We start from the raw sequence: 27,710 nt of genomic DNA on the forward strand, positions 1-27,710 counted from the left end.
GGGAATCCTTATAAAGAAAGAGATATTGACTATACGTCAGTACCAGTACCCGAAGCACAAACATGGGTTTCACCTGCGGTGACAGATGAAAAGCCATGCCATAAAAGGACAGTAAAGAAATAGCTCAGACAAGGCAAAGAACTTGGTTTTAAAAGTAAATATTTCAAGGTAAAAAGCTACACTCATGCCAGACTTTGATCCCTTTGGGACCAGGATTGATCCAAGCAGTTCTCACCACGGGCTTGGGTTAAGTCTTTACTGCGGTGACTGCAGCTCGCAGTGTACGCCGAGTCGGTTTGATGCTATGTAGGTCAGGCTCTGTAAGCAACACGGTCGTGACAGTAAAGAGGTTACTATGGACTACTTGCTCAACCTCCATGTGGCACAGCCTGCAGAGATGACAGGAGTGCAACCAGCCTGTTGAAAGTAACACGAACCACAGACTGGATGTTCCCAGGCCGCAGATAACAGTCATAGCTGGACAACAGCTGCAAATAGTGGAAATGCAAATCTTGCAGTTATCACAATTCATAGCATAGAAAGTCTAGTTAATTAGCCCAGACCTGATGGCCAAGTAAGCCCTAACAGTTACCAACCTCAAGGAAATCCCGTCATATGAAATTATGATTTCATCGTGTTTCATTAAGTACTGTTATTGCTGTGCAAGATCACGGTTTTGGCTTAGTGGCTTCCTAGGAAAACCCAACTGCTCAGCGTTAACAATTCAGTCAGTAGCACTCTACCCTCTGAGTCAAAACTGGCTGAATGTCAATTGACTGCAAGTCAAATCCTTGTATTGGTATTAGAAGCTATTTGGCAGGGCTCTCTGCAAGATTACATTTGATGTCCACACCACTTAGAGCAGCAATTATGCTCTTCCACCATCATTTTTCAGAACACTTTTCATAACAACATTTTCATAACACAGATTAGCACTTTATTGTCGATCTTAAGTACCAGTTCAGATAACTTTTTCTCTTCACAGAATCCTCCTGTAGATAAACTAGATAATATTCCCCTTAATCCAAGATTTTAAACGGTTGATGTCGACTGGCCTACAATGTGCTTCTGCCAGTGTAGTGACACAAGGCTTGCTCTGTGTAATACCGAATAATTGAAAGGACTGAAGGTCCGTGGTGGGGAGCAAAGCAAGTCCTGCGCATCAGGTAGAGAGGACAGCCAAAAGGTACACATAAATCCTCCTGCTGCTCTGTGGTGTTTGGCTGCTTTTCTGCAAGGCTCCTTTGCTATTAAGCAAAGCTTATCTTGACCCAAACCCAGGGCAAAGTGCTGGGAAAAAGGAGAAATACTATTCCTTTCAGCCTCACACCCCATGCTAGATGCTCAGCCATCAACAAAGCATCAACTTTTACCTGTGCAGCTGAAAAAAAGGAACAGGCAAAGCAGCAGGGCCCTGGAGTGCAAAAGGAAGAAGCCTGACACACAATAAAAAGCAAAGAATAAAACCTAGGCAGGATCCACGCCATAATTCATCCTAAAATACATCTTTGTCAGAAGTATATATCTCCTACTCCTGGAAGAAGTTCAGTGCACAGCCCAACCTGTATTAATATCACATGTGTAATTGATTGGGTCAAACCTCCACCTGTTGCACGTGCACTAATACAGACGGGTCACTAATTCCCCATTTCACTGCACGCACAGATGGAGCCCTGTAGGCAGGGTTGAGCCACATATACCTAAGGGTACATGTTAATTATTTGTGCATTTACACATAAATTTACTCTGTATGCAGCTGCAAACTTTTTTGATTTTAACACAATCCAACAATAAGAATTTTTCAGGAATTCAGTAAAACATCCCATCAAAAATGTACATTGCTCAATAAAAATGCTTTTGTCTCCACAGCTTATTTTTTGGATATTGAACAGCGCTTGCTGTTGCATAACTTTCTAAATAACCACATTTTCTTCAGGTCATAAATAATGTGAAGGGGCATGATGGCTCAAAGCCTTTTAAATGCATGTGTCCGTAAGAGGAGCAGAACAAGGAAGTATTTTTTTTTCTTTCTTATACATTAAATGAATTTGAATCATGGACTAAAGCACAGTAAAAGAAAAGGGATGCGTAAAGACGTCAACTAAATGCAAAACTTAAATTCTTATTCTCTTCTAGATTCCAATAAAATATCCCTTCACTCTGTAACTCCATAGCTGTGATGATCTGATTAGCATAATTCACAGTGACTGAATGAAGAAAACAGCTACAAGTAAAACCTAATCGGAAGAAGCAACCCAAACATTTGAGTAAAACCATTGTCAAGTAAAATAAAAGACTGCAGCCACCTTCCAATTAGACTTCCTAAATGAGAAGAAGACATGCTTTCAGGTAAGCATCAAACAGGATTATAACAGAAGATAAAAATATGTCACGTGGGAGTTTAAAAGACAACTGCTAAAAGGGCAATTCAGCCATATAAAGATGTTTTACCTAGATAAGCAGGCATGTCAATAAAAGCTCACTATACAAACATTGAGACCAACCATAAAATAGAGTTAAATGATTGCATGTCTTCAGTTTAGAATACTTTCATTTATAGAATCCCGTCCCCCAGTCTGGTTTTGTCATATTTCATTTGACCAGTAAAAAACCTGGCCTTTTTCCTTACATTTTTTTATAGATTCCACATTTGTAGGTATAGCTCAACCTTTTTGCAAAGTTGTCAATTGATTTTCTAAGCAGATAAATAATTTTGCTCTTTTTTCCTAGATTAGAGTAGTAGAAGAAATGCATTACAAAATTAATGGAGGAAAAAAAACTCAGAACAAAATCAAAGTTCAACAGGATATAAATGAGCAATCTTGGAAACAGAACCCAAATATATAAAATAGTCAGCAGGCGGCTACTTTTTTTTTTTTTTTTCACTTGCAGAAAGACAATTTTTTTACAGGTTGAATTAGCTGGTGGGTGGGTTTCCTACTGTTCCCTGAATTCAGTAGAAGTACTCTCTGAAGTGAAATAAAAAAAATATCATAAAATGAAATAGAAGTGCTGTGGAATTAGTGCAAAAATGTGTTTCTTCATTCACAAACTGTTACTGCCTGTATAATTTTATGCAAAACAAAATGTATAATATATTTTGTTTCTCTAATAATAAAGTAAAATAATAAACAAACAAAAAGTTAATAGCTTCTTTATACATGGAGTGCTACTTATTTCCTTTTCTCATTTCTACAGTTAAAAATGAAAAAATAAAGTTTCAATAGTTGGTGCTTTCAGAACACTGTGTGCTGCTCACCACTGAATGTGATTTGATGCAGATACTAATGAGCATGTTTCATTCAGTTCCAAATCTGGACAATTTCATACAAACTTAACATTACTCAAGGAAATATCATAACTGAAGTTAGTGAATAAAGCAAAATAGCATCAATACAAGTGCACAACAAGTACCACAACCTTTACTATCCTGCTAATTATCAGTGCAAGTGAGTTATGGAAAAACTGGAGTCTCTGAAGATACTTGCTTCACACAAGTGGAAATATATTTATTGGAAAATAAACTTATTTAACTTGCACAGAACATACTGCCCTTCTTTCTTAGGCTTTGTGTATAACGCATGGCAGATGAGTTTGCATTGTGGCAGACTTCCCCAGCTGGCCTTAAAAGACATCAGGGATCCAGGCACAAGATAGAAAGTGAGCCCTAACATATACAAATAGAAAGAGAGATGAAAAACTATTTAATTGCAAATCCCAACTTGAAAGAGAAAGTTAATTGAATGTGTTTTACTTTGGCACAAAAGGTTAATGTTAATGGATAGATGCTTTTAAACGTAGAGGCACAGCAACTGTCTGCACCTCTTCAGCGTGACATCTTATAGCCACTATACCTCCTACAAGACCGTCTTGGCTGACATTCTTTGATATCACTACTGATGAGATCTTCTTTTATGCATGTTCTCCAAACCACCGTCTTTCTTCCAAATGCTATTAGCCAAAGGCCTTGCCCTGCTGAAATAACATTGCCCTGGACCTGGATGGACTGCTTAACATACAGCAGGAGACAGATTTCAACACCTGACTAAAAGATATCAAAAATTCCAACAGACCACAGCATTCTCAGCTACTTTGACTGTAAAAGCACACTGAAACCATGTCTTCTTCAAGCTTTAGCAGTCAGATTTCTGCTGGCTACTTAACAAACAAGAGCCTCCACCAGGAAGCGACAGCACGTACTAACCCTCTTTTCTTTGGAAAGTGTAATTCCCTATCTGTAGGGTCTTCAGCATTCCCAGGAGCAACAAGAGAGCAGGCTTGCCCCTGCCTGGCTTCAATAAGACAACCCTTTCAAAAGGCTATAAACCCAGCCCTCTGGTCTCCACGGCCTATTTGGATGCAACAGGAGCTGGGCAGCCAGAGGAGCCTGTGGTGGGTCAGTCTCCTTCCACATCTCGCTGAGCCACTGGCGGAGGAGGATTGCAAAACCACACAAAAGAAAAACAAGAGTAAGAGTCCTCTCAAGTGAAAAATTCCATAAGCGCACCTGTCTTGGTGCCCTGACTCCTTCTCAACAGAGTCTTCCAGCAGAACCGATATCCCCCTGGCAGGCAGAGACTGTTTCCTAACTCCTTTCAGCAGCATGCAGGCCGCTTGCTCAGCTTGCACCGTGACTTCCACTCCGTCAGCTCTGCTCTCTTGTTTGGGGAAACGGGCAAGCCTGCACGGCCTGCAGTCCTGATTTTCTGGAGTGAAGGGACAACCGTTAACCGGAGAGGAAGCACACAGAGCGAGGGCCGTCACAGTTTTAAACAGGCACATCCCACCACCTCCAAGTCCAGCTGCACACTTCAGGCAACACCAGCAGTACCAGAGAGGGCTAGATCCATGTTGCCATTTGAGGAGTGTCCTTCAGAGAGGGAACATTCTCCCTCTGGCACATGGGGGACGTGGTGGGGCACAGGTCCTCCAGCCACCGCCGTCTCTGCGTTCCAGGGGGGGACGAGGCAAGAGCATCTTGCCTGTCCCCATTTGGAAGGCAGCAATTGCGCCTGGCTCTCAGGAGGACCGCACGAGGTCTGGGAAGGCTCCTCACACCTCCCTCGCCACCACGCACCCTTGTAAGGCCAGATGGAGGCCAGCCCTTAGCTGAGGATTAGCAGCGCTTAAAAATAGAAGCTGAGATGTGCAAACAGACTGAATTATAACTACTAAATTCCAGTCTGAAAAGAAAGTGTCAGCTGGCAATGCTGGAGCTTCGCTGTATGGGCAAGCAAGGTGTTGGAATGTCAATCCAAGCACCATCTCCCATCATGGCATGTAGACAAACAGTCCTGGGAGCCCGGGATGTACTACTGTAAATGGCACTAGAGACCGCCCTGTATAATGCTGCTGCATTACAGAATAAGAAGGTGCTCAGCAATATTAGGGATGCACCAATAATCCTCAATAGTGACACAGATTTACATATAATTTTGACACAAAGATGAAACCATCAGAAAAAGCTCATGCAGCTGCACCATGGAACCACAGGTGCACCATAGCTGTGAATACTACCCAGATAGTAATTGTTAATAGTTTTTTACAGATATACAGAAGTGTAGAATGCCTCGAAGGCAAATAATCAGCCTAATTTTTACCTTATACTAACATAACCCTATTGGCTTCAGAGGAGTTCCAGCGGGTGCATACTGGTGTGTTTATTATTACTTATATTATGGTGGTGTCTACAAGTCACAGACCATGAAGACATGAAAGAGGTATTCCCAACTCCTGACCTAAAGCAAGAGAGAGAACATCTGGCTCTCTGACCCTACCTTCAGGATTCAATAATCAAGAAGCCAGAGATCAAACTCGGAGCAGTACCAGAAGCTAAAAATACTTACAAGGTAAATAATCTGTTTACATAGTGTGGATACTTATTTGGCTTCTTCTGAGGTTTTAGACACAAGTGCACTGTGTCAATATACCATTTGAGGTTTTTTGTTTGCATTTAAAATATTCTGTGATAGTAAAGTTCACTTTTTTTCAAAATGAAAATAAACATTCCCCAGGATAGCAAAAATGCATCTGGAAGTTGGTATCCTGGTCCGAGTTTTGCTCTTATTAAAAATGGATGAATGGATATTTGTAGAAAATGAGCATGAGAACAGAGTACTCCAAGAAGCAACAGCACAGGTAAACTTCTGAAGTAATTCTATTATCTTTTCTAATCTTGGTAGCTAAGCTAATATAAAGCACATTTAGGTTTCTCTCTTATAATTGAATGCAAAATTTCAGTTCTACATTATTAAATATGGCAACAGATACACTTTGCTGTGTTATCTAGACAACAAGAGAAGTACTCTTCAGTTTCACGACTTGCAACGTCTTGTTCTCCGCAAGCAACCTGACGTAACATTCTTTGGTTACTTGCAATTTATGGGTAAGACTTAGCCCTCGTGTGCTATCCTTTGAACGAACACAAGGCACGCTTTCTCCACGACTCACATTTCTGGCGTTGTACTGGAGAGACAACAGCATGGAGAAATACTGTGAGGATGGCAGCTGAAGAAGTACTGTCGAAGGGTTATAGCTGCATTTCAAGAGCTGCTGTTCTTTTTTCATCTACATGTCTGGGTTCTGGCACAGGCAAGGGGTCTTGTAGTTAGTCCAAGAAAACTCTTGCCTCGCGGTAAGCCGTGTCTTGCACAGCAACACCAAACCAGGAAACGGGGAATGGCTGATCTAAACTTAATGGTCTCATTATGCCAGAAAAAACTGGTATCCATCGTGACCTGTATGCCCTCAGGTGAACTGAAGTCCAAGGCTGTCCGGGCTTTCTCAGACCGAATGCAGCTTACCCCAGAGACAAGAAAAAGGGGGAGGGAAAAGACAACACAGAAGGCTATTAAACATCGACACGTATCTGCCGCAGGAGGGACACTTCTTTTTTAATTGACCGGTTCATATTACCTTGGGCTGAAATCACACCAGACTGCAAGGTCAGGGGTGGCCAGTAGTTTAACAGATGACCTTAAAAGGGGCTATGTATTTTAAGAAATGGCAACGGCAATCCAACAGGTGCCAATAATTCTTTGTCCTTCACTGAGAGATTTTTCCAAGGATCTCACTGACCAGTTTAAATTGCCTCGCTGGTATTTGTACACAGGAATTATAAACTCGTAGACTAGAGTCTCAGGGCTGAGTAACACCGTTCCACCTCAGTTTGTCTTAGAAAAATAATCTCCTTCTGCTGAGGAATGGCTTTCTAAGATCTATGAGCAGTTAATACATGACTGGATACAAAGACTTGTAAATAAACCTCCCCAACAGGTACTCAAAGGACTCCTGCGTTGACAGAGTCTTTCTTTCAAATGAGTCACAAACCAATTTCTGAGTTATTAAGGAAACGGCTGAAAGCATTATTACAAAATCCTAAACTCCTTCTCAGACTTTAATCACCAAATGCACTGTCTTGTCTGAGTAGGGGTCTTCTAAGTGGCCCTAGTATTTGTTTCAGTCCGGGGAAAGACGGTATATAAATATCATTATTATGTAACTGCTCCTTCAAATTTGGACAGCTCTCAAAAAGATATGAAGGGTAATTAGCTCGTCTCTGTGTCCAGCTAATCTCCTGGGAGAAATCGTAAGCGGTCCAAAGCACAAGAGACCATCTCCCGCATTTTCAACTTGAGAGCACTATAGTCACATCTGATTAAAGTGTCTAATTGTTCCATTAGGAGATAATTATTGTCAGGCTGCTGAACAAGGTGTTTGTTTCCATAAATGTTATACCTGGGAAACTCTCAAACCAAATTAAAAGTTTCAGATTCAGAAAGAAAGCCCTTTGTAAACCAAACAGTAAAGTAAAATTTCAGCTTGACCTATAAAAATTGAAATTAAATAAAAAACACAAGTCAGTAAATGCAGGATTCTGTTGTGCCAAACTGTATGTTAGCATTAGTAACAGCTTCTCACTTTCTGGAGTTTTAATTATGACTCAAGGGACTGGGAAAAAAGAGAGGGCGGGAGAGAATGTAACCTTTAACAGCCTCACTGGTTGCTGTCCCTACCTTTACTGCTGTTGAACTAAAAATCTCCACAGGCTAAAATTCCTTACATTGCAAATAAAATAGTTTTCCCCTGTTTTTTATCAGCCCGGGTCCCACAAGGAACTGACAGCCGGTTTATGTCAATGAACAAGAGTTATTGTTTTCAGATACTCCGTGTTCCTCCCCCCCCCCCCCACCCCGTCCCCGCCCCCCGCAAAAAATGGTGAGGAACTGAAAGCAAATGTTACTAATAACAAACAGAAGGCCCCAAGGTTGGGGATTCTACTCAAGCAGCATTTTGGGGCATAACATATGGTACAAATAGGTTTGTGGAAGATGCTATTCCACTGTACTTCTTTATTGAAGTCATTCATCCGTGTCACTGATGTTAGACCTACCACCACGAATATGAAGCGATGTGACCAGACTGTCTAAACCTCCAGTGTTTCTTGGAGTCAACCGTCTATGGAGGGAAGGACCTGTGGATTTGGAGGCTGAATCTCAAGGAGAAGGCTTTCTCTCTGCCACACTTTCTCTCTGCCATGATACAGTAATTCACAAAAAGTCTTGATGAAGATGGGGAAATTCGCTTGGGCCTCATCCTGTCAGATCCTTCCACTAAGGTGCTTGGTTCTTTCAAAATGCAACTTCGGACTCCTTCCCAACAGATGGAAAGCAAATGTAAACAGACTAAAACATTAGAAACTCTTGCACCAGGTTCTCACATCTGGGAGAAACCTCCCCTCCCTGGCTCAGGGATTTGGCACTACTGATCTTGTGAGACACCACCGTGCCGACCTGTTCAGTTTGTGGAAGGACACAGTGGGAGTTCACTGGATTTCCTACGGCCCTCGGTGCCCACCGTAGACACCGAGTGTTGATCTCCAAGTGGATGCTCCACCAACCACTGTTACGTGACGCATGCAACACAGCCTATAAGCAACTGGGTAGCCTCGAAGATGTGTTCAAACCTTTTGGGAGACAAAAGAGATGTTTCAACTAGAAGCAGTTCAAATCCTGAGCCTGGGAAGTACTATGACTCTTACCAGCGTGGCAGGGTTGCTATTTCATTGATTAAGCCCTGTTCCCAGCAGCCACTTAAACAACACAACGAAGTAGATAGTAAGTCAGAAGGATGACTTATCTTAAAAAACGACGACTGGAAGAGACCGTAACCATACGTTGGATATTTTCTTTAGGTTTACTGAAAACCCCTAATTATACCCCAGGGAGATATTTCAAGTACAGCAAGGAAGGAAAAATCTTTGGTTGTCTCCCTTCCAAAGCATTTTAAAATGATGAGATGATTGAGACGTTTAACTGAGTCTCCCAGAAGCTTGATCCTGGACTCTGACAAAACAACACTCTTGCTCTTCCCTCCACCCAGTTACTTTCCCTTGTCCTGCAGAGTGTGGCCATCTCATCTCCAGCATTAGAAGCCAAATCTGAATAGAAGCCATATTCTCAGTATAGGTACAGAAAATCTCACAAAGGATCACTGAAATCTTACCGAAATTATTACTTGGTCAACACTACTCCTTTGAAAGATGACCCAATTTATTTCTAAATTCCTGTCTCAGAGGACTAGAGATTCAACAGCTTATGAAACCTTGAGGAGCCAGAACAGAATGAGCTATGACATGACCAGGGAGAATTTTGCGTGAAATTCCTATGGATTTTCGAAGTATATAAACCTTTTTGTACCTTCAGCACCTTTATTTAAATTGCCCAGAATAAATCAAGGTTTTCATCATTTTTCTATAGCATTCAGCTTATACATTAAAATAACAAAACATACTGTTTTCAAAAAAGGAAAATAAGTTACATCTTATCAAAGCTTTTTAAATGCTGCGTAAAATGTCTTTATTCTCCCCAATCAGCATTCAAAAGATAACATGTTAAGAAAGAAAGAGAGCTCTAGAGAACTCTGTTCATCAGTATTTAGATAAAGCTGTCAGCTAACTTCAGATCTGCTAGTATTATGTCACTGAAATGAAATAATTTCTTTGTTTCTGCAGTGTTATATTTTTAGATGTATTGAACAATTGTAAAAACAATTTTGCAACATCCTTCCCACTCTGAAAAATGTGTATCTTTGTTTCCCTATTTTTTTAAAGAGACAGCATTGAATAGTATAATTTCAAAGGCAAGAGATTTTAATTAGGAACAGAAAGACAGAATTGTTGGGATAACAAAGATTGATACGAAGAGAAAAGTTTGCATTGCTCCAATGAAGAAAAAATGTATATTTGCACACTACAGCAGCATAAATTTGAAGTGATAAAACTGGGTATAGGGAAAAATCCAGAAGCTCTGGCTAGGAACTCCAGTAAGCCCAACAGGAAAAGCATTCTAGCATAACAATAAAATCAGAAAATTTCAAGCTGTAGGTGAATAAAATACAGAAGACTAAATAGACTGTATAAAAAAATAAATGTATTTCTGAGTTCTAGATTTTCGCAAATACTTTTCTACTAACAAAGGTGATTTTTTTCCCCTGCTGTCTCAACAGCATCTCTGTTAGCCAGCTGAACAGTCCTGTTTATTACCATGTATCTGAAAGCAGCATGTTTCAATGTAAGTGGAAATGTCAGTCAGTGTGTGACATCGTGGATCAAAGCCCTGCCTCGGTACATGTACCTTCTCATCTCTTCTCATCGGGGCTTCCAATTTGAGATGGAACAGAAGGAGCGCGAAGTCAGCTTCAAACAGATGTTGTAAAATGTCTGGTGGGAACAAGCTCCCCTCAGGAGCAGTCAGATTGTGTGGAACAGCATCTGCTAACTTTCATTTGGAAGTCTCTACACTGGAGAATCAGAACACAGTAAAGGAAAAAAAATAACAGTCATGGAAGAGATGGAGAAAAGAAAGAAAAGGACTGTGGATTTTATGGTGTGCGGGTTTTTTGTGAAACTGCCCATTTTTATCTAGTTTTGCAATATTCAACATACAAAAATGTATTTAAATGCGAAGTTATTACTCAATTTAAAAAAGGATGGATGGCTATAGTAAGTAAAACATGCCCTAGAAGTAGTCATAAGGGTTCTACGCGTATTCCAAATTTAAAGGACTTTAACCTTTTACTACTTCTGTAAAAGCCCAAATATGTCTTTTACTTTCACTTACCAAAAAAGGCTAAAATCCTATTCAAGTCAAGAATAAGCCAATGTCACCAAAGTAAGCATATGTGTTAAAGAAATACCTTTTTGTTGCATGCCAGGAGTTCAGCCCACTTGTTTTGAGATTTTTTCACAGGCATATTTCCCAGTAGGTATTTAGGTGTGGATTACATCCACTAGATTCACACACAAAGGAATTATCTGATCCTAGATCGAAGATCCATGAGCACTGCTGCCACATGGGAGCAATTCCTTGTTCCTCTTCACCCTTGTATCACTACAAGACTAATTTCTACCCCATCCTTCCACCTTCCTTGTTAGAATCTTAAACTTTTCTGTTGGCCGCTGTTTTGGTTGCTCATCTTTGACCAACTTTGAAGAGGTGCTTCTAGCTCCAAAGCAACCATATATGGTGGCACTTTAGGACACTGGAAGCAACAGTCATTGCACGTCAGCTAAGGACATAATCTGTAAGTCTGGTTTTCTCTGCTACTGGACTCTCTCTGCTCACATCAATACCGTTACTAATCAGGCCAAGGGATACATGGATATTTGATTTTTTTGTCATAGAACATCATTATAATTTGATACATACAGAAACACAGATCTATGCGTCTCAGTCAACACAAAAGAAATGGAGCCATTGAAGTTTTAATGACATAATGAGAAAGAAATCCCCCAGCCAAGAGGAGAGACAGTCTAGCCATTTCAGATGAAAAGCCTAAGCTATAAAATAAAATTCATTAAATTCCTTTCCCTCTTGGCAGTTCTACTCACAGTATAAAAGATAGCTGGGAGACCTAAGAAACCCAGTTCTAAGCATTCTTAATTTTGGGGGTGCATAATCTAACTTTGTGTAAACCAAACCCAAACTAATTTCCACCTGTGAAAGATCTTATCCTGTTTTAATTTTAAAGGCCATTCTGGTGGGTTGACCCTGGCTGCATGCCAATTGCCCACTACAGGCACCCTATCACACCCCCTTCTCAGCTGGACTGGGGAGAGAAAACATATCGAAAGGCTCATGGGTCGAGGTAAGGACAGGGAGCAATTACCGTCATGGGCAAAACAGACTCAACTTGGGGAAATTAGTTTATTACCAATCAAATCAGAGTAGGATAATGAGAAATGAAACTACATCTTAGAAGCATCTTCCCCCCACTCCCTCCTTCCTGGGCTCAACTTCACTCCTGATTTTCTCTACCTCCTCCCCTCCAGCTGTGCAGGGGGACGGGGAATGGGGGCTGCAGTCAGTTCACCACACGCTGCCTCTGCTGCTCTTTTCCCCTGAAGGAGAGGGCCCCTCATACCCTTCCCCTGCTCCAGTGTGGGGTCCCTCCCACGGGAGACAGTCTTCCTCGAACTTCTCCGATGTGAGTCCTTCCCACTGGCTGCAGTTCTTCACAAACTGCTCCAGAGTGGGCCCCTTCCACAGGGTGCAGTCCTTCAGGAACAGTCTGTTCCAGCATGGGTCCCCTGTGGGGTCACAAGCCCTGCCAGCAAACCTGCTCCAGCCTGGGCTCCTCTCTCCACGGGTCCTGCCAGGAGCCTGCTCCAGCAAGCTTCCCACGGGTCACAGCCTCCTTTGGGTATCCACCTGCTCCAGCATGGGGTCCTCCACAAGCTGCAGGTGGGGATCTGCTCCACCATGGACCTCCACAAGCTGAGGAGGACAGCCTGCCTCTCCATGGTCTTCAGCACGGGCTGCAGGGGAATCTCTGCTCCGGCATCTGGAGCAGCCCCTCCCCCTCCTTCTGAATTGACCTTGTTGCCTGCAGGGCTGTTGCTCATATATTCTCACTCCTACCGACCGCAATTGCTGTTGCATAGGTTTTTTTCCCTGTCTTAAATATGTTATCCCAGAGGTGCTAACTTCATCGTTGATGGCCTTGGCCTTGGCCAGCGGCAGCTCCATCTTGGAGCTGGCTAGCATTGTCTCCATCAGGCCCAGGGCAAGCTTCTGACAGTTTCTCACAGAAGCCAACCCTGCAGCCCCTGCCCCCTACCAAAACCTTGCTATGCAAACGCAATACAGCCATTCAGTTCAAATAATGGATTTTCTCAGTCATTAATGGTCTTCATGGAGCAGAACACGTGGAAAAGGACGTATAATCACAGTACTGTATCTCAGCTTGGCCTATGAGAATCTTTTTGTTAAGGCAGTAATAATACCGCAATACAGTAAAAGTCGTTTGAAGTATGCTTGCTGCAGGGTGCTTAGACAAGGCTGACACAATACCCTAAAGGTAACAAAAAGACAGAAGCGGGGGGTAGCGGGGCATAAACACAGCTGTAGCACCTTCTTTCAGTCAAGAATTCAACCCAGCACTAGCCAGACTGCTCAGCTGCAGACATCAATGTCCTGTCATTAGTCAACTTCAGGAAATATTCAGCGTTTGTTACCCAATCTGCAAAGACGGGAAGTAGAGGAAGTGGAAACGCTGGGGGAGGGAGAAGGTTCTGCACTTTACTAAGTGATGGAAAACAGCGAGAATGTTACTGCTCTGTTTGTTCAATCTAGTCATCTAGGGACTTCTAGAGGAACAAAGACCTTTATCTTGTTTTGTGGGAATAAACATTGCAGAGGCAAAATCTGAAGACAAGTTTTGACCTGAGGACAACATAAAGGAAACCCCAGAGCCAGGAAATGTAAGCCGTGTTTCTGTCTTCTTCCAAATATTCAATGTTTCAGACTTAGCTCCGCTTACAGGGACGGGTACAGATCTGAAGTCTATTGAAGTGGAAAGACTTCCATTTGCTTCAACAGGCCAGATCACAGCCAGAGTTAACAAGACAGCTAACACCTTCAGCTCAAAGGCTGTCCATAGCCTGAAGATGTTTAAGAATTTTTTTTTCTAACCAAGTCCCAAAGCTTATTAGTGATACTCTAGAAGTACATCAGCAACAGAAAAGGACCACAAATATTATCAAATGGACCACTGAAAAAAAGGCTAAATGCCACACGCTTGAAGCACTAGCATATGACATGGGTGGTAACTGAATTTTGACCACTGAAAAATAGTCCAGTCTAGGAAAGAATAAAATCTTCTTTCAGGAATTCATGAGCCCCCTACCCTTTCCTCTCCTCCATTCCCGTCTCCCACTGCCTACAGCCCAAAACAGAGGCGACTCTTTCAATACATTAACTTGTTTCGAACCTCAAAGAGCTTTCCCTTGCTCAGTTATTTCTCACATCCTAGTGGATCTCCTTTCCATTCCTCTTGTTTAGAGTTAAATTTACTACAGTTGCTGGCTTACAGCCCTGACCTCCTTATACCTCTGTGATTGTCCTTTGAACTCAGAAATTAGGGTCGTATGTAACAGGAGGCCTTAATGAAGTGTGGGCAGGAAGGAAGGTGGTCACACTACTCTATGAGTGGCAACCATTGCATCAAGGAAGCTTTAGTGATCTGAAGGGCAAGCTGAATTGCTTGTTGAGGGATCTCAGTTCCCATTTTTAATTGTGTGGAGGGAAGGAGTTGGTTGTGGGTGGCTTGCTGGTGTTATGAGAGGCAATGGCAATCAAGAAGGATCCCTGGATGTAGTTGCCATGGAGCACACCTCTGAAATCCCATTTCAAGAATTCCAGCGGGCCTGACCTGCAGAGACATAATCTGCAATTTCAGCACAACTCAATGAAAGTTGCAGGTGTTCACCTCCTTCGGAGGTCAAGTTCCTAAATATAGATTCGGGAACCCTATGTATCACCATGCACGCTTTTAAAGTGATGCATCAGAAACTGGTAAAGAGATAAAACAGCTCCTCTCAGGCTCTGCTGTCAATTCAAATTCAGCTTGGATCAGGAACAGCTGGACAGCAGATTGATAGCCTCATTTAAACGACTTCTCACAGAGGCAATGCTATAATAGGCATTAATTAGATTCTCTTGTGGGAATACACAAAAAGACTAAATCCCTGGAGAGAGCATTAGCTCTTACAAGTAGTTCAAAAGAGCATAGGGAGTAAGCTAGAGGGATAACCTAAGGACAACACTAACTCAGCCAAAATTCCTCCCGGGTTATCTGCGGAGCACTTGTTGCACGATGCCCAAGTGCTTCATTCTAACCTCACCGATCGCTTGTCAGCATGTGGCAGCCCCCAGCATGAGTCTCAATCCAAACACTCTGGTCCTTCATACTAGGACTACTAGAAGGGAATAGTTTCTGCGGGAGCCAGAGGGGTTGCAAAAGGCTGGTATACAGGAATGCAAATCCATATGCGCTCTCCCCTCACATGCTTAAAGGAAAATCTGGAGCAAACTTTTTGTAGGTGTTTTGTTCCCTTTCTTTTCTAAGGAAAACAATTACTTTCAAAAGTTGCATTTATCAGACAAATGTGTCTCCGCACTTCGGTTCACGAGGAAAAGGCATGGCTGGTTTTGTTTCCTCCTTTTCCTTCCCTTTCTATTTCTTTCTTCAAAACAGAAAAGACAAATGGTTGTCTTTTTCTGTTCCTTTAAAAAAAGAAATTAGAAAGTTATTTCCCAGTTACAGCAAGCTCAGGCTGTTGATCCTTGAGTGTCTCCTTGGTATTAAAAAAGTGTTCAGAGGTCAAGGCTGAAGCAATAGTTTCCATGAGAAGAGGTAAAATTACGGTCTTGCTGTTATCCTCTTCGCATATCAAGAATAACATTTTAAATCTAACATTCACTTGGGAGAGTAATGATTATTATACTACAGATACGCTGCCAGGACACAAGAAGTTATCCTTACGTTTGACTTGTGTAGTACCTCTTGTCGTATGTAATACAGCCTAGCAATATATAAACATAAAATAAAAATAAAAAATAACAGCAACTTCACCTGCGGCAAGCAGGTGCCCTTCAGAAGAACAGCGCTGTGACAGCATTGCTCACAGCCTTCAACAGCACAGAACAACCTGCAACGGAGTGGGCATCACAGGGCTGTACTCAGGGTCAGGCTGGGCTTTTTTTCATTTTCTCCCCAGTGGATATACTGCATGGCATGACAGTTTCCTCGCCTGTATGGGATCTAGCAGACAGAAACATCCAAACGCTTGGCATCTGGATGGGGCTTGGCTGAATGTTAGAGGCTTGCAGTAGGTAGGTCCAGGGGCTCCTTCCTTCTTGACAGTAACAGCGTGCTGTTACTTTACCATGCATGCTAACATCTTCTCATTATTAACATCTTAAAAAATGCAAGACAAAATTAAAGAAAAGAAAAAAAAAAAAAGAAAAATAATAATACGGAGAATATGCCAGGTAGTAGTTGATAGTACATCCATACAAACTCCCTGCAGTATTTACTGTTCTTCCAAAATCCAGAAAACGCCAGGTAATGTACAAAGAAGCACTGAATAACCATTTCTGTCAGGTAGGGCTGAGCGAGCACAGAGTGCACTGTGGTGCTCCAAACCCTTCCACTTTTCAGTGGAAAAAACAAAGAAAACCATCTTCAAAACTGTTAAACACTGAGCAATGACTCTATGACAATGCGGGGTTTGATTCAAATTCTCCTCCCCACCCCCCACCCCCCACCCACCCCCACCCACCATCCTCCCTCTTAGAAAAAGAAAATTCAGGGAGCAAATAGGAGCAAAACATACTACCCCCGAAGAAATTGCCCTGCATCTAGGAGGAAAAGCAGCAAACAAAAACTCACATGCTTCAAAGGACAAGGGAGTGTGCACATTTTTTTCCTTAAGCTGATCACAAAAAGTTTGCAGAAGAGTGCAACGGACATTCGAAAGGCATGAAACAACTGTTAGAGGGTCCTTATATTAAGGGTCAAGTTGAAAGGATATTCCCTCCAGCAGCATATTTCAGTTTGGAGCGATCTCTTGATCAGAAACAAATGCTCCCCATAGAATGTTTCTTTGAGCTTCTAAAAATAAATTGATCTATAAGTGACTGTATTGTAACACAGTGAGTCAGATCAAGGAGTAAGAGCCATTTTTAGGCTATGAAGTAAACCTTACCCTGAACTAAAGGCTATCTCCGTAGACAGAAGAGACAAGTTTCCTCAGTGTAACAATCTGGGAACATGGAAGAGAGGGAGGAAGGACAGAGAAATCCTTGAATGAAGGGAAGAAAACCAGCACCTCTGAACAGTACGTTGCTTCTCTGCGATAAAAATGCAGCAGTAGCGAAAAAGATAACAATAATGACAAATAAGAATAGTAACTATCAAATCTTTCTTTAAATCTGGTTAGAGCGGAAGATACAAACAGAAGCAATGCTGTGGCATGAGCCGCAATATAACAAGCACAGAGGTGCACATATGAGGCAGGAGCCACGGGAGACACAAGGGGGGCAAGCTTTCCAATTTTGACACCAGCCTATGGCTCCTCATCATCCTTCACTTTATTTCTTGACCGTTAGAGTGTGAAAGATTTCCCTCTCCTGTCTTAAATAATCCCCGTTCAAAATGGGCAGTAATGTGTGTAAGCAGGATTTTAAGCAGATGAAGAGGTTAGCAGAAGATGTAGAACCTGGTTCACGCTTGCAGAATTTTACACCTTTCCTGTGCCAATCATTCTGGTATAAGGAGCAGAAATCACGTATTTCCATTTTTACCACTTACACAGGCAACACCAGTATTAAGCGGCAATAGTTCCTCAGCTTTATTAGGTTAATAAATGGAAACCAAATCTTGTCACACTTGAGAAGTAATTTCTGTTATCAAGGCACGTCTTGTTTCTACAAGAAAAAAGAAAACTGTATCTTTATCATGATAGGGTATTTATTAGTTTCAGGAGACACCATAGTACACCTGATAATTACCAGAAAAGAATGATTATTGCATGTGAGTACTCTGTGACTCTTGATTAAAAGGTGCTAGATCAATTGGGTTCAGTTTGCAGAATCGTGTACTTTCAAAACCCAAAACAACCCATTAACTCCACAAAGACGTTTTTCAGATCACATAACATGAACATCTGTGGTTTGTTCATAGCAGAGTGTGGCACAGTAGTTGATATATTAGTATCTTAAAAATAATATAACTCAATATATTAACTTGTAAGAAAAAAAAAAAATTCTCAGTAAATAAGGGTGTTGGAAACTTCATCTATGTGACCTGTAGGTTAAAATCCAGAGCGTTCTTCAAAGACTGTAAACGGGAATATTATTTCTGTAGTTGAAGCGCTATAGACAAGTATTTAGAAAACCACAAGGGGGGACCGAAAGAGAGAGAGAAAACAAAAGCTAGCTTAAAACACCAGCTTGGTGCAAGGTCAGGCATCTTCCTCTCAAGTGCAATTCTCAATCAGGCAGTGATTTTACCACATGTGAAATATTTACAACCCAAAATAAGTTTGCCAGAAGAATCACCTCTCTCAGACAGGCCAGCAGGATTTTGGTTTAATACAGTGCAAATGCTGCCAAGTGTTTGCAGGATAATTCAGCATCTTTCTGTGCTGATGTAAGCATAAACTCAGCATAAACTTAAGTGTAATTATACAACGGGAAGTGTTGAATGCTTCATTGTGAATTAAAGCAACAGGTGCCTACCACATTTAGACTAACAATTATTAAAAATTCAAAGTTCTACAGAAAGGGACCTGAAAACTGTGGCATCCAGTAAAATTTAATAAAGAATTCTCAGAACACAAAACGTTCTACAGGCCAAATTTTCATTTACGTTTAAGTACATTTTATGAAGCCAAAATAGTGTAAATGGGACATTAATGTAACAGAAAATCCATCCCATAGGTGAATTCTAAAATTCTGTAGAGAAGTCACCAATCACGGTTAAATGCTACACTTCTTTGAACAGAGGTTTCCTGAGAAATAGTTTTATTATATCAGGTGCAGATTGCCCTTCCTTGGTACATTTATTGATGCATACTCTATTACAGACTTATTTTTGCAAGAGAATTTTTAATTTAACTTTTGAAGTATGATGTTAAAAAGAAAATCTTACTTTTTGTTGTTACAGCTGTGATGTCCAACAGCCATCCAGAATGCAATTAACGTTAGTTCACTTGCACAGAGCAGAATGATTAAAAAAGAAAAAAAAACCAACAACCCAGCTTTCTTGATCTAACTTGTTGACAGCAGATATGAGATATGACTCTGGTAGCTGGCATTAAGATTTTGTTCATATCTGCCACCCAACACAGGCCAGGTAAGTCCAGCAGTTATGCTGATTTCCTTGTATGACATCAAAGCAGAAGGGTTTGGATAATCGTTTATTGGCTTCTCTCAGAGGAACGATGTGGCCATCCAGAATTCTCTCCGTATCCTCAAGTTAAAGCTTGTGTGAAGTTTTAATGCTTCTTTTACTTACAAAAAGGATCTCTGAGCACTTGGTAGTGACAATAAAATAGTAGAATACTAGATTTGCTAAGGAATAATTTCTCAGTGCCGCTGATCTACAGATGACAGGGATATAGTGACGTTCCACCAACAACAAACATGGGTCTCCCTCAATATTTCCTGTCCTGATAAAACCCCTCGAGCTCAAATGGATTTTGGACAGTGTCTCCAAGTCACACTAATGCAGACACCCCACATAGTGAAGCTCCTCCACGCAAAGGCTGGGCCCCCTCAGATCCCACACCGCAGCTGATTTCCATATTGTTTCCTCAAAACCACCTCACGTGCTCCCGTCACCTAACTGCTAACCCAGACCCTGCAGCCCCCCTACACTTCCATCTTCAGAAAGGCAAAGTGCAACACTCTGGTGCACGAAAGATAAATGTCACGGTGACCCAACAAGGTGACATCTCCAAGCGGGAACTATCAGCAGCAGCACAACGTGTAAGGACAGTACAGCACGTAGGTGCTACAAGTGTTAAGTGTGACAAGCTCCAGTTGAGTAGTGGCCATTTCTCATCGAGCACAGAAAAAAAAAAAAAAAAAAAACCACGAAGATGGTAATAGGCATGTCCCATGGAAAAGAACGCAATGTTGACAGGCTTCTGAGAGTAAAACCTCAGCAAAGTCTGCTTGAATGTTTTGTATGTCTTCTATTCAAGACAGATGGCAAGTATTTTCTTTCTGTCTACAAATGCGTTGTATTTTGTACATCGTCTCCCGTAAGTAGTAATTTCAATTAACTTCAAAGGATTCTCTACAGCTTGTAATTCAATGATACAGGTATATAGACAGAAAAGAGGAGAAAATATAAATGTCTAATTTTCATTTTTACCTGAGACAGTTTCCCTGTGTCAAGGGCGGCATGTAGCTCTCCTTGACTAGTTGCAGGAGTTGGAGCAACTACTAAAATGTGTGAATGTTATTGTAACACTTAGGATGTCATAGGCCAGCTAGAATCATACCAAGCCAAATACTAGATTTTATTGCCCAGTATGTTAAAAGCCATAATCTCCCACAAACACTTGCACAGTTTGGCACAGAAACAGAATTAATAACAAAATAGAGGCCACTTTCCTCTGGCATCCAATGTCAATTTACCTAAAAATACACCCTGTATGCACAACTCTGTACAACTAGGCGAATGGTGGGAATTAATGTGATCAAGAGTTTTCTCATGCCTGCATCCATGGGATGTCTTTGTTGTACGAGCATACCGGTTTTACACATCTCTTCCAATTGTTTCTTTTCTCCAGAGGATAAAGTAAAGCCTTGGAAACATATCTCTATACTATGGCCAGCTGCTTCAAGAATTCACATCCATGAATTCTTTGTAGGACGTCTGTCTGATTTTCGGAGAGATACTTTCATGGATATGAAGAAAATGGATACACGAACACAACTGGAAAGATATTATAGGTAGGCTGTAACCCAAGATTTGAATGTAGTATTCACTGCTCCCACATCCTTTTTCTCTTCACACACACTCCCCCAGGAAAACATGCATAACAGAAAAAATGCAAAGTTTGTCATTTGGCTTGACCTCTAGAATCCAGAACACCCTTGATCTTGAACTCAGTCAGAAGCCAGTTCTGGGCTATCATAAAATTGCTACCCACCCAAGGAGATTACTGCACAGGCTGTGCATCGAACAATAAAATTTAAAAATACAGTTGCTCCACTCAAAAAATCCACCTTCGTAATATGCCTGTCCAGCAGTCACACAACAAAACTTTAAAAAGATTAATTTTTCTGAGACTGTCTACATTATCCAAGCTCTTAAACAGATTTCTCTCTCACCAAATCAGATTCTAATCTGATATGCAGATATCTCTTTCCTATTAATGACTGGCTCTATGCACTTCTTCAAACCCGTACAGGAAGGTTAGCAGCGCAAAAGGTTAACACTTTACATACAGCGTGATAAAAACATGGATCACTCCAAGGGGAAAAAGCCAGAGTTCAAAACAGATTATACTGTTTATCCTTTAATAACCCTGTGAGTGAGAGCAGTGGTAGAGATAAAAGAAAGCATCAACAGTACCTAACACTGACCAGCAGAAGAATACAGCACTGAAGCTGGACCAGATAGCCACAGGGTGATAACCCACACGTCAAGAGTGTCCTGAAAGGGTGCAGGGCCAGGATAAAGTCTTTTGAGTTCCTCAGACACAGCTGACGAGTCTTCACTAGGGAAAAGTACATGGTAAGCAGCATCATGACCACCACAACAGACCCCGGGTAACCAGCAGCGCTATTATCTTGCAGAGTCCTCCCAGGCCTAGATGGGAAGAAAATAGTTAAAAAACCACCTTTTACATGTCCATCCTGAACTGCACTACAGGGTCTTTAGGTGTTACCTATTTGGATTTTGGCAAAATTTATCTTGCTTTCCCTGCGTGATTTTGTGAAATAAAGGTTACAACTCAGCACAGGCCACGAGCAGAAACCACAGAGAATAAAACTGTGAAGAGAGAAACAATCAGTTAACACTAAATACTTCTCAAAAAGCCTGCACAGAAGCTGAGCATGCAGAGAGTTTTATGACTGCAGCATGTCTTTGCTCAGTATTCACAAATATGGGGAAGTAACCATTATTTATAAAAATCCCATAAAAGGTATTTTTTTTTTTTACTCCGTAAATGAGTAATGGCTCGATCATTTAGAACCCATGAGTCATAAGTTTTCTCTTGTAAATAGGATAAGATCAAATCCCATGGCAACATGTTCAGTCATATTTAAGTCTTAATTGTATATTTTTCCCCTTTCTTCCTCGGCCTTCCACCTTTAGAGCATTCTCTGCCCTACACTGTTCTCTAATTTACAAGGAGTCGGTCTCATCTACAATACATCAAAACACAGATCTTGATTTTTTAAGCAAGGATGTTAGGAAAAACCCCCAAAACCCACACCGAAGCCTTTTTACTGGAGTCCACTCATTCCAAATGCTCACTGTCCCGCTGAATTTTTAGGCAATAACGTTCCCCATTACCACAGATAATGGCAACACTGACATGTCAAATCTGTTTGGTGGGATTTTTTGTTGTTGCTGTTATTTCCCACCCCACCCCTGGCCAAGGGAAAAGGAGAATTGCCTGTGGGCTTTAATCATGACGCCGTGCACACAGGCTGCTAGTGAGATACTCTGTGTCTGGAAGGTAATAATAAAAAAAAAAATCTTGAGAGAAAATATTTTGGATTTCATTGCTCCCTTGCTGTGTCTATGCTTTGGGGAAGAACAACCAACAGCCGCATTTTTCAATGCCATTTGAGCAGGGCTGAACACACAAATCCCATTATTGTTAATGGGATTTGTGCACATAATTCTGAATACTTTGAACACTCTTCCGTGAAGTTTCTCCCAGCCTCTCAAGAAGCAGGAACAATTCTACGTTATTTAAACATAATCTCCCTGACAGGTAATTTTGTGACACAAAATTTATTGCTGGCTTGTCCTTTGAGGGCATGTTTCACCACTAATGTTTCCTTTTAAAAACTCCAGCATACATTAAATGCTCATACCAAGCTTCCTGGTGTTTTCCTTGGAAAATCTTGCTTTCTGTGGTATTTCGCATTATCCAAATCCCTCTTTATGTCCCCCTCCTCCTCTTCCAATACTCAGGACACCCTTGAAAATGAAATATTTGATCTCCAAAGACCCTACTGGTCAAATATTCTTTTAAATAAACCCTGTACAGTATTCACCTATTACCTCAGACATTCATGTGGTATAAATTTTAAATAAACGTCTACCAGCTTGCAATTGATCAAGTGAGCTAGAGGCCATGAATTTAACATGACTATTCCTGCAGGCTGCCTCTTGCCACCTACCATTTGCCACCAGACTTCAATGCAGTCATTAACAAAGCGGGCCACGGGCTCACGGTCCTACAGGCTAAAAGGCTATCTTGGATATCAAGATAGTCTGCTTTGGCTTTCAGCCCTTCTGTAACACAAGTGGCTTTAGCTCATCTGCATTTATGTCGGTGAGTCATTTGGAGATCTCAGACATACCTTTGAGATGGTGAGTTGCTGAAACAGGTCATGCTATCAATTAACATGAAAAACAAAGCAATTTCCTACATGTGAACAGACGATGGGACTGGAAGGAGGAAATTAAAAAAGCCATTATGTCACATGGCCCAGCAAGGCTGCAGCACAGCTATTGCACAGATCAGTCATAACACATTAAAAATGCACAAGCCAGGACTTGAGCATGGAGGTTTAACGTACATCATCATTACCTTAGAGGGAAGGCTCTCAAGTACTAATAAGAAAAGTATCTGATGAGATGAAAAGTTAAGAATAGGACCTACGTAGCTAACTTAAAATACTTGGGGTGTTCTTGTGGCCGCAGTGCTGGGAAGGCTTTCAACGAATAAGGCTTGCGCTGTCAATCTGCCAAGGATGTCCAGCGTTACTCTGAGACGAAATAACTGAAATCAGCAAATGGTGCTGGCATGGTACTGTACATACAGTCTCTCCAAGAGACCTCCTGTTGTTCCCAAGGCTTTACACCACTGGGGTTCCTAATGAGAGGTTTGCTAAATTGCTATCAGCACATTCAATTTAAAAAAATATAAATTTTGGTTTAAGGATTATTATTAATATGATTAAGAAATTGCCCCAGGGTACAAGCCACCCATTGGTTCAACGCTGTGTGACCAATTGACAAAAGGATGGTGAGGGAAGCTAAATGTACAGCGGCACAGGAAGGACTTGACTTCACCTGCAGAGAGGACAGCTCAGCAAACAATACAGAAAAATTGGACTTCTCCTAGATCTTCTCCCAGGAAAGAGCAGAAAACAATACTCCCTTCAGTAGAGCATACTTAGAAGAAAACAGTCCCATTTTCTGGACTACAAGCAAGACCCTCATCCGTTTGAACGCCTTGTTTCCCCATTGCTAGGCACTCTTAAAACCAGATCTGGCAGCTCAGCTGAAAGTCCTGCCCATGTAGTTCTCCTGGCTTTTGCCCCCGCTGGCATGCATTGCTTCTCTGCAAGGCTTGGAAGAAAATTCTGGTGTAATCCTACCTCGGTGTCTCTGCTCCTGACACCCAGAGACGACTGGAGAATGGAGGATATAGTCCCCTGGCAAAGTATGATACAGGCTGAAAAAGCAGCAACTAATGCAGCAGAAAAAGTTTTACAGCTTTGCTGCTGTAACTCACATTGCTGCTGATGGCTTGAGGAACAGCTGCAGCTTCTGACTCTCAGAAATGCCTGCACAAGATTTGTAAGACCACGCACTGGGCATCAGAGCTAGATACAGTTGATCTCTACTAGACTGAATTCAAGTAGAAAATCTTCCACTAACATAAATGCAAACAAGGCTAAATCCACAATTTATTAGAAAGACATAACAACATAACACTGAATAATCAAGTAAAATACAGTATGTTTTATGACAAGGTGTTTTCTCCCTTGTGGGAAAAATTATTTCCAGATTCAAACAGTAATACATGTTTCTGCAGTAAATACCATCTGAGGATCTTAACTGCAGCCTGCTGGCAAACCTACTTTCCAGAAATCATTGCCTTTCCCATTTAAATGGAGTCCTAAAAGGCTGACTCCAGAAAATCACACAGTATTTCCATTCTGTATCATCTTGATCATCTCCATCATCACCACAAAGCTATTAGCACATGCACACACACACACATGCACAAGCACACCAACACACACACATGCACAGGAATAACTAGGGCAATGGAAAATACATTCCATCTTTGCTCACTTATTCCATATACAGGCTAATTTCTAAACCACTAGGGAGCAAATGTTCTATAAAGCCCTCTTATCCTACAACTAAATACCCTTGCTAACAAAGAGTTAGCAGCACAGCCATCACCATTGAAAGCATGAACTTTTAGATTAGTAGCAGTTGGCGACTCAGTCATCCATTTTTCATTTTAAGGAAACCTTTTTAAGACTGCACACTTATTTTCAGGAGGACTATAAATGCACTTCTCATGTTTTTATTTTATTTATTCTGCCCTGGGGGTTTGGGTCCCTCTTTGCAAGCAATAAATTTTTCTTTAAATCTTTTTGGTAATAATGTATTTTAAAACAAATCAGACAAGGGGAGCAAAAACGCAGGTCTCCTCTCCAAGTGTTTTGGCAAAGCATCACTGCTACACGGTGTTTGTAATCAACTTGCGGTCACTAAGCAGAGTGCTAACGACCTCTGCAAAAATGGAAAGCCACATGTGTCAAAATACTGCTTTCACCCCTCCACTCTGCACCACCCCCACCTTCCACGCACAGCCACCTTCCCCTCACCACCATATAAATTAGTAAGGAGGAAGGCAAGACAGAAGGACAGACAGACAGAAAGAGACGCTACGGCAGCTTTTAAAACTGTTGCTGTAAAGGATTTATCTGAAGGTCTGAAGGGACAGCACTCAGTACTTGACAGAATGAGTTACAGTGGTTAGTGGGGGAAGGAGGAGGAGGAGGAGGAGGAGGAGGAGGAAGAAGAGGAGGAGGAGGGAAAGCAGCCTGGGAGGAGAAAACCTCCAAAGTCTCGTGTCTAAAATGCTCTTGGAAAATTTCCAAGTACCAGTTCAGAACAATGTTGACATTTAGCCTTTTTCTAATCAGCATTGTCCGTCACCCAGGGCAGAGATTCCTGCTGTATGACGGAGCTCCTCTGCAACTGGCAGCGGCGTCCTCCCGCCGGCCTGCTCCTCTCTGCCCACGGCCACCACCCGCCCCCGGCACCCCTGTCCCACCCCACGAGTTTTAACTCCCCCACAGCAGGCTGGGGCACAGGGTGGCTGTGGGCTGGGGCTGATGTGTGCAGTAGGGTACGGCGCAACAGTCATAGCTGCTTGCAGGAGACCAAACCACCACTGATGCTCTGCAGCCCAGCTCCTGACAGAGGGCAGGGCAAGTGGAGGAAAGTCTCGTTTTAAGAGAGGTTCTGTTTAAAGAAATTCAGTAGACGTCATAACTTAAAATATCTCCTATGGGCAACTAAGCCTTTTAAAGAGAGTCAAATTCAGAGAATATGACCAAAGTGATGTTACAGAGGCCTGCGGTTTAACTTGTTTACCAGTTTCTGGCTTTGAGCAGAGAAAAAAAGGAAAAAAAAAGAAAATATAACAGAACTGCAGGAAAGAAAGTACTAAGTCGCTATTAATAACTATTCCCATTATTTACAAATCAATTCAACACTCTTAGACCTCTGACAAGTTCAGTGTCATTCACTGTGCAGATCAGAGGAGCCCAGCGCGAGGCTGAGCTACATCATGTTTCGTCCATCGTCACAGAAGAAAAAGAAAACAGCTTGGCACAAGCTAGACCTAAGCTGCTGTCAGCTCAGAAACACCAGGAGGAAAAGGTCAGAGAGCACTGTGGAGCTGGCACCAGCTGACTTAAGGTATGCTGCACAGCGATAGCCTGCCCCAGCTATCACAAAGGCAAGGACAGCAGTGAGGGAGCAAACCACTGCCGGCACAAGGCGAGGTGCTCTGCAGCAGCCCGCTGCCATCATGGACACTTAGGTACCAACCCCACTGAAGTGTCAGAGGGAGCTCCCTTGCAATGTGAAGCAGAAGATTTTGCTTTCTTCATCTCTACTGCAGATACCCTGCTAAAGGATGGTAGTTAAGCAGCCGACTGATTTAAATTCAGTTCTCTAGCTGCAGTGATTTCAACTGCATTGAGTTTGTTCACGTGGAAGTAGATGTGACTGCATGAACATCAAATCAGGTAAATGCAGGCTTAGGGTTATGGCTCGGTAGACATAACTAAACTCATTTTCAGAAGTTATTTAGGAATGTAATCAATTAATTTTCAGTGAAATATAAAAACAAACTTTAAAGCATCATCAAATGTCTCAAGAATATCCTTCAATTCAGTGTTTTGAAAGACCTCAGGCAGTGAGACTACTCACAAGTAAGTTTGTACATCTTAAGTTCTCGCAAAACAGTAGGATATAGCTCTGAGGCAGTAAGTTGTTTCAGCCTGAGCTTCACTGCGAACAGGTAAGTCGTGCTGCGAAGTCAGCAGAACATGTAAAGTTTGCACGTCCCAAAGTATTTACAGTGTCCTGGCAGGATGTCATGAAACTGGAACCAGCTGATTTCAGCTGCAGCAGACCTGGACATCGACCTAGCTCTGGGAAAGTCTGGAAAGAAAAAGCCACTGCGAAACATAAATTTGCTACAGCCTCAAAAATAGTTTTGACTTAAATCTTACACCATGGCACACTTGCTTCCCTTTTTCTGACAAGTTTCAGCCCATGGCAAAATTATTTTGAAACCTTCACCAAGCTTTTGACAAGCAAGATACAAACCAAATACAATGTGT

General features: G+C 41.8%; 1 protein-coding gene across 2 annotated transcripts in view; it reads right to left on the reverse strand.

Annotated features, from left to right (window-relative positions):
* Positions 1-27,710, reverse strand: part of CREB5 (cAMP responsive element binding protein 5) — a 338,565-nt gene that overhangs the window by 126,047 nt on the left and 184,808 nt on the right. The window contains exon 1 of one of the 2 annotated variants that reach the window (XM_080386501.1): positions 1-27,710. This exon is cut by the window's left edge and continues 23,131 nt beyond it; it is cut by the window's right edge and continues 7,484 nt beyond it. The exons of the other annotated variant lie outside the window; for it this stretch is intronic. The gene's annotated coding sequence lies outside the window, so the exon portion shown is untranslated. 2 annotated transcript variants of the gene reach the window in all.

Source organism: Falco punctatus, assembly GCF_963210335.1.
Source record: "Falco punctatus genome assembly, chromosome: 4".
Lineage (NCBI taxonomy): Eukaryota > Metazoa > Chordata > Aves > Falconiformes > Falconidae > Falco > Falco punctatus.